This window comes from Beta vulgaris, chromosome 7 (assembly GCF_026745355.1).
Source record: "Beta vulgaris subsp. vulgaris cultivar EL10 chromosome 7, EL10.2, whole genome shotgun sequence".
NCBI classification, from domain to species: Eukaryota; Viridiplantae; Streptophyta; class Magnoliopsida; order Caryophyllales; family Amaranthaceae; genus Beta; species Beta vulgaris.
This window is the reverse complement of record NC_079208.1, coordinates 3573791-3587510: the sequence shown is the minus strand read 5'-3', so window position 1 is coordinate 3587510 and position 13720 is coordinate 3573791. Positions and strand designations below refer to the sequence as shown.

The 13720-nt window shown below is 34.5% G+C and overlaps 1 long non-coding RNA gene across 1 annotated transcript; it reads right to left on the bottom strand.

Annotated features, from left to right (window-relative positions):
- Positions 1-8289: 8289 nt before the first annotated feature.
- LOC125499612 (uncharacterized) lies at positions 8290-9546 on the bottom strand. Its single transcript, XR_007276562.2, has 2 exons — positions 9173-9546; positions 8290-8435 (listed from the first exon to the last, which is right to left on the bottom strand). It is a non-coding gene; the product is annotated as an uncharacterized LOC125499612 (long non-coding RNA).
- Positions 9547-13720: the final 4174 nt, after the last annotated feature.

Here is a 13720-nt window from a genome sequence, read left to right as displayed (position 1 = left end):
CAGCCATGTCATTACATATTCATACAGATCTTGCTAAATTCACAGCCAAAAAAGAGATGAGCATTGCTCTCAGGGTGATTCTAAGCATCTGTCTGAACCACTAATGTTGATTTTCTGCAATCTGACTCTGGTCTTCAATCTATTTTGGACAGCAGGCCTGTAGATAAACCTATGTTTAGGTAGACTGTACCTATTCCAAACACAAGCAGTCCATTACTTAGCACGAGAGGAAGCAATAATGCTCTGATAGTGCTTCTTGATAATGAATTGATTATTGGCAAGCTAAGCCATTAATCACTACTCAGCTTAGCACTTAGGTCATTCTTAGCCTTGCAAATGCTTTTCCATGTCCAGCTAGCATGAGGGGGAGCTTCATAGGACCCCCAGTTGGTATCCTTTATATATATGCAATTCACCCACTTCACCCAAATATTATCCTTCTTCTGTGCAATACTCCAAGCTAGTTTGCTTATGGCAATAATATTCTAGCACATAATATCCCTGAAGCCAAGACCAGCTGCATTCTTGGTTTTACAAATCTCATCCCAGGCAACAGCTCCAGACTTACTGTCATTAAAAGTGCTTGTCCATAAGAAGCATATGCATATACTATTGACTTCCTTTAACACACTTCGAGGGAGAACGAATAATTTCCCCCAATAGACATGAATATTCATGGGTACACTATTGATAAGTTGGCATCTCGCAGCGAAAGACAAATTTCTTGTGCTCCAAACTTTGATTTTGCTCACCATTTTATTTATAAGCAATTGACAGTCTTTGCTTTTCAATTTAGTGGTTGAAATGGAAACCCCCAAGTATCTGAAAGGTAATACTCCCATAGTAAATCCACTAACATCAACCACTCGTTGAATATCATGCTCTTCCATGCTAGCAAAATAAATCTCTGGCTTGTGTTTATTAACCTCAAGACCAGACGCATTTGAAAACATCTGAAATCCTTGAAGCATGGTGTAGATAGACCCGAAGTCACCATTGCAGAACAACAGAAGGCCGTCTGCAAAACATAGGTGGGTAAGCTTCAGCTCCTTGCATTGAGCATGAAACTTAAACCCCTCCTGCTCATGAACAAAACATAGAGTCCTGCATGTCCAAATAGTCCATTCCAAGGGCAAACAACAGAGGGGACATAGGGTCCCCCTTTCTGAGACCTCTTTGAGCTCCAAAAAACCCGGTCAAAGACCCATTTAACATGAGCGAAAATGTAGGCACAGTGACACATGTCATGATCAAGTCCACAAAAAAAACTAGGACATCCAATCCCTTCTAACATTTGCTTGATGAAGCACCAACTCACAGTATCATATGCTTTTTTTAAGTCCAATATCATCATACAACTGGACCTAGTTGTCCTCCTTTTATACATTTTAACAAGATCTTGACAAATGAGGACATTATGCAAAATACTCCGGCCAGCTACAAAAGCACCTTGGGTATTAGAGATAATATCAGGGAAGATCTTATTCAACTTCTCACTCAGGAGCTTGGTAATACATTTGTATATCGTATTACATCAAGCTATGGGTCGAAAATCAGCAACTCTCTCAGGGCATTTGATACTGATTACTTGTGTTAAGTTATTTATTTGGTGATTTATGAAAATATACATTTTATCTTAATTATCTAACATTAGAACAAATGTTTAAGTTTTAGTTAATACAATTTTAAGTTTTCTTTTTTTGGTTAGTTCAATATCAAATATCAATTTTATATTAGTAACTCAAAATTGATTAACTTAAATGAACATTAGTGTTAACGTTGTTTTAGTGATGTTTTCATCTAAACTTAGCTTCAAATTGATATGAAAATAATAGTAAAATAATATAACACTAATGTTCTTTCGAGTTCTCCGTAGTGTTCAATGACAAATATATATATATATATATATATATATATATATATATATATATATATATATATATATATATATATATAGGGGTGAAAGTTATTCGGATAAAATCCAAAATCCAATCCAATCCAATCCAAATTAGTAATTCGGATCGGATTCGAACTGTGTTCGGATTGGATTCGGATTGAGAATTTTTGAAAAATTGGATTTTCGGATCGGATTGGATTGAGGGTAATTGGATCCAAAAATCCAATATAACCGAATAGTAATATGCCTTGTATTATGTATCTGGATTGGGCTTAAGTGCTTAACTGATTTTTTATTATAAAAAAACCTACTCCATTGTCCAATACACATAGAGCTTCAATCCTTCCCCTAAAGCACTAACTGCACTTCTTAATTCCTCATTTCCTAATTCTACTAGGATGTTGTTGTGCTTAATCTATTTCATCGAAAAATTAAAGTTTTAAAAAAATCGGATTTTCGGATCGGATCCAATCTAGAGTATGAAATTTCGGATTGGATTGGATCGGATTCAAACCCTAATTGGTTTGGATTCGGATTGAAAATTTGAAATCCAAATTTTGTTCGGATCGGATTGGATTAGGCCCTAATCCAAACCGCATACCGAACTTTCACCCCTATATATATATATATATATAATGGTGTGACTAAATGTACACTATGTTCAAAATTGAACATTTTGTTAAACGTAAAGAAACACATGTGAAGGCAGTGGCGGATCTACATGTGGTCCCAAGTGGTCACGTGACCAACTAATATTTTTGAAAAAAAAAAAAACAAAAGCAGCGCTGCTCATTCTCACGCTAAACCCTAATTCTTCCGCCTCTTTCTCTCTCTTTCTCCTTCTCGAATCCCACGACCCAGACCCAGACCCAGCACAAAAAGCGTTCACTTCTTTCGACGTCGGCGGTCCGGTCATTCTCTAATCCTTCGTCGTCGGCGGTTGAGTCATTCGGCCACACGTGAGTTCAAATCTTCAGATTTCATGACCTTCAAGGCTTCAATCTTCAATTTCTCTGTTCGCGGTTGTCGAAGAAGTCGAACCCTAAAGTCTTCAATTCGCAGGCTTTCATTGTTGCTCGAGTATCAGCTGCTCGACAATCGTACTTGCCGGATGCCAGCCTTCACTCCATCTTCAAAAAAGACCCTAATTCTCGATATTCGACACTCGACAGTCGTACTTGCAACCTCGAGCCTCGAGGTACTGTTCTTGAATCTTGATGAGCTCCTTTGATGTTCTAAGTTTTCAAAATTAGGAATTAGATGTTCTAAGTTTTCCTTTTGATGTTCTAAGTTTTCAAGATTTTGTGGATTGTTGCTTTATTGGAAAGTGATGAATTAGGAATTAGATCCTTATTTTATTGTGTAATGTTATTCAATTGAATTAATCAAAATACTATAAAAGGCGTCGTTTTAGCAAATGGCTGTATGTGAATTTTTGAATGTGGAATTTAATTGAATTCCTAAAGGTGGTGTTGTTTTAGAAGAATGAAGAATTTTGTGTTGGATATTGTGAATCGAGAAATGTGTATTAGCCATTAGGGATGAATGAAGGACGAGGGTTGTTTTTGTTAATATTGGCGTTTTAGATGTAATTGAGTTTTAGTTTGATGAATATATACTTGATTAGATGATGGTAGATGTATTGTATGTGAATGATATGAAATCTTGCACATCTGAGTAGTTCGTGTGGTTTAAATGGGCATTTCTAGTTTCATGTTGAAATATGGTCAACAGTTGTCGGTGTTGCCTTGCCGCTGCATTGTCGGTTCTCAGTAAATCACTTATTTATGTCGTACCCGTTTTTTAAATTTAGTTAAATTGTTTTTTCTTTTATCCGAATCTATGTCGTATCCTTTTTTAAATTTTGATTTTGGTGTTTTCCATCTTCGTACCCGTTTCCATATCTGATTCCGAGCTACATACCGTGTGACCAACTATTTTTAGATTCCTGGATCCGCCACTGTGTGAAGGTGCTATTCTAATAAGTATAATTTTAACTTGTTGTGTCTAATGCTTTATGATAATGTACATGTATGTTAGTTAGTGAACAGTTTTTTACATGAAAAAACATATGTTTTATTGCTAGTTACTACAGTTATAAATTATTTTTGTTTGACTATGTCCACTGTAATGTACTTTTGATATTGATAGTTGAAAATTTTAAAGCACCTAAAAGAATATTATCTTAAAATATTTTAGCATTGTTTTCATCTGAAAATGAGAATGTGAAGTTGTTTTTTCCGTAATTATATAACTTTTGGGGCCTCGTTAGTCAAAAACTACATATGTGTTTTTCACTTTACCCTATAGATGATCAAAAGGGAGCCGAGCCAAATAAAATTGCCCAATCGTAGAGCTAGACCGGCCCGGGCCATAATTTAGTGCCATATGCCCTTAAATTCGAGCAAGAATTTCGGACCTAAAACTCACGCTCAAAGCCTGGTTTTTTGCCCAAAGTTCGAGCGGGGCCGAGCTGGAGGAGCGGGTCAAAAACAATTGTCCAAAGCCCGCAATTTTCTAGGCAGGCTGGGTATAAGAAGAGCAGGCCTAATATTTTTCGGGTGAACAGGATGTTCATTTGCGCGCTAGTCCAGCATATGCGCGCACATTTTCTTAGTTTTTTTCGTTAGGTTTTTAGCCCATGTCCAAGATGCTCCACCTAGACCAGTCCTAAACATCTACCATTGCATATTATGCGGTAACGCGGTAACACCCATGAATTATGTTGTTACTGATTAGTTTAAGCATTTGTGGCACATATATATATCACTACAAAAGAATAACTTTTTGGCGACGGACATAATCCGTTATTGAATACACCAAATCTGTTGCTAAGTATACTTTTTGAGACAGATATAGTGATGGAAACGACATGTTGGTGAAGACGTCATCGCTAATTGAGGTTAGAAACAGACACATATATATATATGCACACTAAGAATATTTTTAAAACATGGATGTGTATGGGTATTTGTGGATATTAAATAGGGGGAGTTGTGTTTGAATACTCCCAAAGCCAAAAATAGAATGGGGAAGTAAGTATGTAATTATATATGCTAGTAGCTAGGCTTTATTTGGGGAAGGAAGGGCCAATAATAGAAATGGAAAAATTCAGGGAATTGGAAAAAGAAAAGGAGAAAAGTAAAGGAATAAATTCTTGTAGGTGATACAAATAGTAAGAAGAGACAGGAAAGAGAGTGACTGATTTAGGAAAGATTTGTTTTACATTGCTTTATTATGTAATAAATAAACAGTAATAAATAGTAAGAATAAATTCTCTTTTTATGCTAAATGATCGGCTTAAGATTTTTGTTTCCCTTCCTTTCATTGTCGTTTAGGTTCATCAGTGAGGGGGTATCGATGTTGGATGAACCATTACCATGTTTGGTCCTTTTGAAACCAATAATTTTCTTTTTCTTTTTCAGGTCATGCGTGCACTTCTTACGGTGGACTGCAACCATTTCAATGACTGTTGGTATAAATGACTCTCCACTGGCTGGTAAAGATGACATTCAAGTAAGTATTTTTTCTGTCTTTGCTCTCTCATGAGTCATGACTTTGCAGCGCCATCAAGTCGTGGCATGAAAACTATTCACGAACGTGTCTGATTTAACCCCATTTTAATCACACAATTCCCTAAACTTGGATCATGAATCTATATTTATTAAAAGGAATAGGATAGGTTCATGGTAATTACATAACCTTCATAGGAATGTTGCTCTCGCAATTTTACTTAACCTTCATAGAAACATTCATGTGTGATGTCTCATATATGTATCTTATGTTGCACTTATCTGACAGTTTATCTTCGGTATAGGCTTTTCGATGTTGTCAGGGTTAGCTATATGCATAGTTCCACTTTTAGCTCAAATAAAGAGTTAGGTTGATTTTGGAAAGAAAGTTAATCAATTTGTCTTAAAATGACCCAAAGGAACCCTAAACTTAAAACTTTGTTCTATTTGACTATAAATTGACCAAAACACTTCAAATATGCATAGATTACATGATATATGCCTAGTTTAGATTTTGGGCATACGAGATGTTCATTTGCGCACAAGTCCAACATATGCGCGCGCGTTTTTTCAGTTTCTTTCATTAGCGTTTTAGCCCATGCCCAAGATAACATATACCATTGCATATTATGCGGTATCGCAATAACACCCATGAATTATGTTGTTACTGATTAGTTTAAGCATTTGTGGCACACATATCACTACAAAAGAATAGCTTTTTAGCGGCGGATAATATAACCCGTTACTGAATAGACCAAATTTGTTGCTAAGTATGCTTTGAGACGGATATAGCGACGGAATAGACACGTTGGTGAGACATCGTCGCTAATTTGAGGTTAGAAACAGACGGATATATGCACACTAAGATTACACGCATAGCACAAGACTTTCCTTTTCACCTAAAAATAAACAAGTCTTCCTTCAAGGACCCTTACAAAATAACCTTCCATTTGTGACCCATTATCCAAACCCATTGTTAAAAGTAATTAAAGATTGTTGATTTAAATATAAAATTCGATTTCGATTTCACTATTGAACCTGAAGAAGTAACATGAAATAGAATTCAAAATACAATCTACTTTATTAAATTGAAGACAAAGCACACAATGAAATTGAAAACATCTCAATCTTGAGTGATACAAACTCGACAGAAAAGCAAAGAAACTGGCAAAAGAAGGGACTCCCTGACTCAATATGAATAACCAAAATGCATGGAAAATCGACTAGAGCCTCTTGATCCACATATTTTTTTTTTAGTAAGCTAGATAATGCATGCGCAAAGTGAAATAAGCCAAGGTGTTGACCAACACCTGTGGAGTATGTTGTTAACTCTTAGTTTTTGAGTTTTTGACATTGACCACCTACCAGAGGAGCTTGAACACATTTAGAATCGTTACAACAATCTTGGCCAGAAACGAGTTTGTTACAATATTCCCCTGCTTGTTTGCAATTCAAAAGTGTCTCGACAGTGGTAGTTGTTGTTGATGCTATTTCATCCACTGGATCGGCTGCATAATTAAATAATATTATTAAGTGTATATGCTAATATCTAAATAGTATATAAGCCAAAAGTGAAAAAAAACTTGTAAAGCAAAAGGAAAATTAATGTGCAAATCAAGAGCAAAAAATATAATTAACCTTGGCAAGTAATAGTAATCATTAAGATGATTAGTAATGCTAAAGCCGCAGGAGCAAGGACCTTGAATGATACCCTCTCGGCCTCTCCATAATATGCTGTAAATTGCTTTCTGTTCCTTCGACCAACTCTTAATATGTTATGCTAATCTTAGAGGTGTCAAAAACTGGGCCGACCCACGGGTGAACCCGCATGCGACCCAGACCCAACCTATTCCGAGCCGAGATTGGTCGGTTAGAAAGCCGACCATTCCGACCCAGCGTTCACCCATGCCCAGTTTAACCCGTGGAATTGGTAACCCAACCTGAATTGGGCCGACCCAGTTTGACCCGTGCCCAGTTGCACCCATGAACAACGACCCAGACCCAACCTGTTTCCGACCCAAAACAACCCGCACCCAACTTCACCCGCCAATGACCCAGTTAAGCCCACCCAGTTATCACCCAACCCAGTTATCACCCAACCCAGTTAGCAGCCAACCCAGTTTTGACCCAACCCAGCTATCACCGATCAGTTGTGACCCAACCCAGTTACTACCCGACCCAGTTGTGACCCAACCCAGTTATGACCCAACCCAATTTCGACCCAACCCAATTACCACCCGACCCAATACCATTCCGACCCAATACAACCCGACAATGAGTAAATGGATACTCTTTTTGTCAATTTATATAATTTTTGAACAGAAAATATTTCGTCACTTTTTTTGGTCAACCCCCAATATTCAACCCCCAAATTCCTTCGTTATACATAACTTTAGTTTACAAAACTGAGACATTGGGGTTATATTAATAGTTAACATAACTATTGCAACGCCTTTATTACTAATATAATACCTTATTTTGGCAACACCTCAATAGCGAATGCAACTCTAATACCATAATAGCCGTAAATTAATATATATAAAACTATATATTTAGAAGTCTATTTTGAAATTTTATACCCAAAAGAAAAATTATGTATACAATTGTTGTGCGATCGTGAACAAATTTTACAAGTCTATTAATTAACTAATAAATTAAGCAAAATTCATGGTTTCTCAAATCTTTTCAAAAGAACTTCTACATATAAAATGCTCCTCTATCTGAGACACTGAGACCAAAGAATAGAACTTATACAATTGTTGTGCGATCGTGAACAAAGCCCTTTAATACTCTAGGATTGTTTATTATTGTACTATTATTATAAAAAAAAATAGAACCAAAGAATAAAAAAATTGTATTCAAATCTCATGGATCACATGTAAAAAACCAAATACAAATTTTTATTTATATCACAATTTAATTTACAAATTACAACTAAACAACAAACATAAAAACAAAAAACCTATTCCACTTCAATTTACAATATATAAAGATCCTAAAATTCATATCTCCCTCCATTTTGCACCCTACAATACAAAAAACAATTAACATAGATAACATAAGATTAAAAAAAGGATGAAAAATATTATGTAATAACTTACCAAAACATAACCATGTCAAATGTTATGGGTTGAAAAAGATGAAGATATGCAGGTGATGCATCCCTTCAATGGATAAGAAGGGAACTTGATGCTGCCAAAACACTATAATATAGTGATAACTACTTGGGTAATATTTTCAAGTGAGCAGCATACAGTTTGCAGCAACTAGTAAAAGGCCAATAGAACAACAAAACACTAGTAAAATGCAGCAACTAAACCAACTCAGATCAAGCAATACCACTAACCTAATTCAAGCATGAGAATTAATTCAAGTATAATTCAAACATGAAAAATAAACGAAAAAACTAACAAATTCTAGGTCTTGGATACAGTAAATCAAAAATAAAAATAAGATCTGAAGCTATAGCATGAGAAACTTCATGAAAAAAAACGAAAATGAAAACATAATTCAAGCATTCAAAATTAACGAAAAAGCGAACAAATTCTAACTTCGAAAAAATGTAAATCGAAATATTCTAAAATTAATAATTCAAAAATAATCCAAATGAACAAGGATAAATCAAACATGAAGACTAATTCATATAAACACAATCATAATCTATATGAAAAATTACACATTATAAATCCAACAAACTAAAACTGAAACCCTAAAAATGACACATATTCCCATAAAAAACAGAGGAAAGTGGAAAATACATAACTTGAAGCGTCATTTTCAGTTTTTGAAGTCTCGTCTTTAACCCTTGTTGTTTTCACAGCGTCATCTTCAACCCCTAAAAGTTCAAAGTTTGCCAATTAAATCGTAAAATTAACCAAACACAGAAAAATGAAGTAAGAAAAACAGAGAGAAAGAGAGCCAAGTGAGAGAAAAATAAAGAGAAAGCTACAGAAGAGGCGGAACTCGTTCTTGAATCTTGAAGTATCGGCTTGTCTAGCCTTCATCTTCACCACCTAACAAAACAAAAGGTTGCCAATTAGAACACTAATCGACCAAATGCAGAAAGAAGTATCGGCTCTCATGAAATCCAACTTTTGGTCTCATGCGACAAAACCTCTCTATTCTTTGTGCAGTTCCTGTATCTTTTCCCTCAAAGGATTTCCTTTGTCACACACGCTTTCTGGACTTTACCTTCCATTTGCAAATTTAAGTTTTAAATTTCCCCCTCCCTGCCCTTGTTGCCAGACTTTTCAACGGTGGGAAAAATAAATCTGCAACCTAAATTTGTTGTATAAAATCATCATTCATTCATTCTCCTCTTATCAAATCAAGAACATGGACAAATCATTTTCAAATGGTTACTTTGATCAAACATCAATTACATACTTCTTTCATTTTTTGAAAATCAAGGTTGCCCTCAAACAGTCATCTTCGTTCGGAGTGAGAGGGCAAGTGAAGAGGGGTGAGGACTGAGGAGAAGATGAGAAGTTATTAGGGTTTGAGGGCTTGGTTTGGTCTTCTAGGGTGTTTTCATCCGTTGGATGAAAGATTGAAGAGCTGTGATTTGTTCTTATGTATTTGGGGTTAAATTTTTTAAAATTTTTTAGAAGAGTAAATGATAAATGAAGGGCTTGGATTTGGTCTTTCTTTAATGAAGGATTGAGATTTGCTCATTCAAGTAGGAATCCATCACTAACTCTTTTTAACCAATTAATGAACATTGAGTTAGACCAAGCACATGGATTGCTATTTTGATCAATAATTGGATTTTGTCCATTTTGATATTCTCACAAATCAATGGCTGTAATTTAATTCTGTCATTTTCATTAAATCAACACTATTTTTATTTGCGAATTCTTAGTTAATCATTCTAGTATTATTGGTTTTTGTTTTAACTTTAAAAATTAGTTTATTGACTTATTATTAGGAATTAATATAAATTATAAACTTTAAAATTCAATTAGTTATTAGTATTATTAATTTTAATTAACTTAGTTCATGTCCTAATCCTAAATCGTAGGCCTACTATTGTTATAATATTTAATTATTTTTTAATAATGTAATTTTTGAATGGATTATGTGGGTCACTAAGTAGATTAAATTGGTCACTAAAAAGATTAAACTACACATTATATTAGAAAAGGTGATGTGTTCACTTCGTAATACTAAGCTTGTGGACATTGCTTAATCTTAAATTAAAAGTAAGTGGTTTCATACAATACCAACTCAGTAGATTAGTGATTACTCACTTACATTATTGACTTTGATCATGGTATACTCGTATAATTTTGTGTTTAGACTCCAATTCATCATTATTAGTCATCATCACCTTTAATCTTTTAATCACTTATGAACTATACTTCTTGTTCTTGAAATATTAAGTATACAACTTTTACTAACTCAATTAAATGTTTTAATTATAGTCATTTGTGTGAACTATAGTATAACAATATACTTATATTGATGTGTTATTGTATCAATGAGGTGTAAGCCATAGGTTTTTTTGATCGATACTTGTAGGCTTTGTATCAATATCTTGTTAATAAGCAATAAGGTTTAGTCAATTAAGACTTATTAATATGCAAAATGATACAATAATTTAACAAACCTCCCTATTGTTGTTGTTGTTGTTGTTGTTAACCTAAAGACGATTAACTTATGTGGAGCATTGTTATGTTGAACCAATCTACTGAGTTATACTGTTCTACATCTGTTGCAACTGAATTAGATGCTTTTCGATTCCGAAATGAATTCAACTTGAAGTGATTAACTTAAGTAGAATATTGTTATTAACTTATTATCTTGAATTTAACTTATGATATTGTTGAAGTAGCTGTTTTGAGTTTCAATATGAAGTCAACTTGGAGACAATTAACTTAAATGGAGTACTTTTGTATTGAACCAATCTACTAAGTTACATTGTTATATATTTGCTGCAATTGAATCAGATGCTATCAGTTCAGAAATGAATGCAACTTAAAGATGATTAACTTAAGTAGAGTACTAATTATCTTGAATTAGTTTATCGAATTCATTAATACACTCATTCCAAAAACAACATGTTTTAATGTAAGTAAATGTTTTGAGTTTCAATTACTTTACCGACTCTTTGTAAACATTAGGCTCTCCAAGAGTCCAAGTCCGCCCGAAAGACGACTACAACCAAATAAACTCCATCTAAGTTATTCTGAAAGGAAGCTTAAGGCCTTAAGTCGACCCAATCGCACCCGATCTTGCCTTGTTATAAGAGACGATTCATTCCGAATCAAGTCATTTCGAGACCCGATTTGTTCCGACCCAAGTCAATACGCCGCCGGTTTAAGGCTTCAGCCGCCCAAGTCCTATCGAGAGTCGATTTCTTACGGCCCAAGTCATTTCGACAACCGATTTATTCCGACCCAAGTCATTTCGAAAACCGATTTATTCCGACCCAAGTCATTCCGAAACCCGATTTATTCCGACCCAAGTCATTCCGATACCGATTTCTTCCGACCCAAGTCATTTCGAAAGCCGATTGATTCCGACCCAAGTCATTCCGAAAGCTGATTTATTCCGACCCAAGTCATTCCGAAAGCCGATTTCTTCCGACCCAAGTCATTCCGAAATCCGATTTCTTCCGACCCAAGTTATTCCGAAAGCCGATTTGGGCCGACTTCACCTTATTCCTTTCCGACCCAAATTCACCCAACCTAGATACCGGCGGACCCAGTCTCAGCCGACCCAGTTCCGACCCAGTTCCGAGAGCCCTTCACCCAGTTGAACCCGACCCAAGTTCACCCGACCCACCCAGTTCCGACCCATGACACACTCTCACCCAGATTATTCCTACCCAAATCATTCCGACCCAACTTGGGTCAACCCAAACCCAACCAGTGACCCAGATTGACACCTGTAGCTAATCTTATGAACTGTTACTTTTCCCGCTCTACAATTAATTTTGACAAGCCAGTCTATTTATAGTGCTAAATATTTACTTTTTTCTAAACTCACAAATAGTTTAAGTGTAATATTGAGTAAGCAGCACAAGTCGCAACCCATGAAAGTCTCCCATTTATTTTTATTATCATCACCCATTCTAAGGAAAAAAATGCCTACATATAACGTCACCCGTCATGGTTTGCTTGATGGTTAGATGACGGTAAAGGATATGATGATTTCATAGTGCTATCAATTTGGTTATTGATGGTTAAACTACAAATTGTTGATCAACTAAACTGAATAAACTTAACTGAATTGACCTATAACTGAAAAGCTAAAATTCGATAAGCCAGTCAGATTAAAGTAAACTACAATTAACTGAACCGAAACTGAATTGAAACTCTACCGAAAACAAACCAAACTGAAATTAACTGCACGAAAATCGATTTAAACTGAACTGAACTGAACTGAACTGAAAATGAATTCAATTTAACTGAAAAACTGTTTCAAACTGTTTTTTAACTAAACTGAAACAAACTGAATAAAACTATTTTTAACTGAACTGAAGCAAACTGTTTTTAACTAAACGGAATCAAACTGTTTTTTAACTGAACTGCATAAAACTGTTTTAAACTAAATCGAATCGAAATGAATAAAATAGTTTTAAACTATATAGAATACAATTGTCTCAAAGACTCAAACTGAACTGTTTCAAAATCTAACACCTAATTTTTTAATTTACATAAATTATTGGTGTACAATATGACATGACACCTTAATAACTAGACAAAGACAAAAACACGTGATTTCAATTTTCAATTACTATTTGCATTAAAAAGTTGAATTCTCAATAGTTAAAATTTAATACACAAGACCTTTGTGTATCTTAATAAAGAAAATTACTTGCATAGTTGTATGACTTGTATGGGCTGGAGTTATGATTATTTATAAATTCATGTAACTAATTTCAATAAATCAAAAAATCATTTTTTATGATTCTTCAAATATAATTCATGGAATTCATCCTTGTTAATAAATGTTAATCTTTCTACCATAACACATCCCACTTTGATTGCTAGCTATTTTGTTTTTGATCACTTTCAATCGGTGTTGCTTTTACTATTTTGATTACTTGCAAAAGCAATTTAATAATTTAGGAATGTTGAAAGTACTATTATAAAAAAATAAAGAACCAAAGAAAAAAAAAATAGTACTCATATGTCATGGATCAAATGTAAAATACCAAATACAAATTTTACTTTATATCACAATGTAAATTACAACTAAACAACAAACATAAGACACTGATTGTCTAATTGATGGTACATTCATATATCTAATTCCATGACAACTTGCTTCATTGAATTAGATGTTTTAGTTATGAAATGAATTT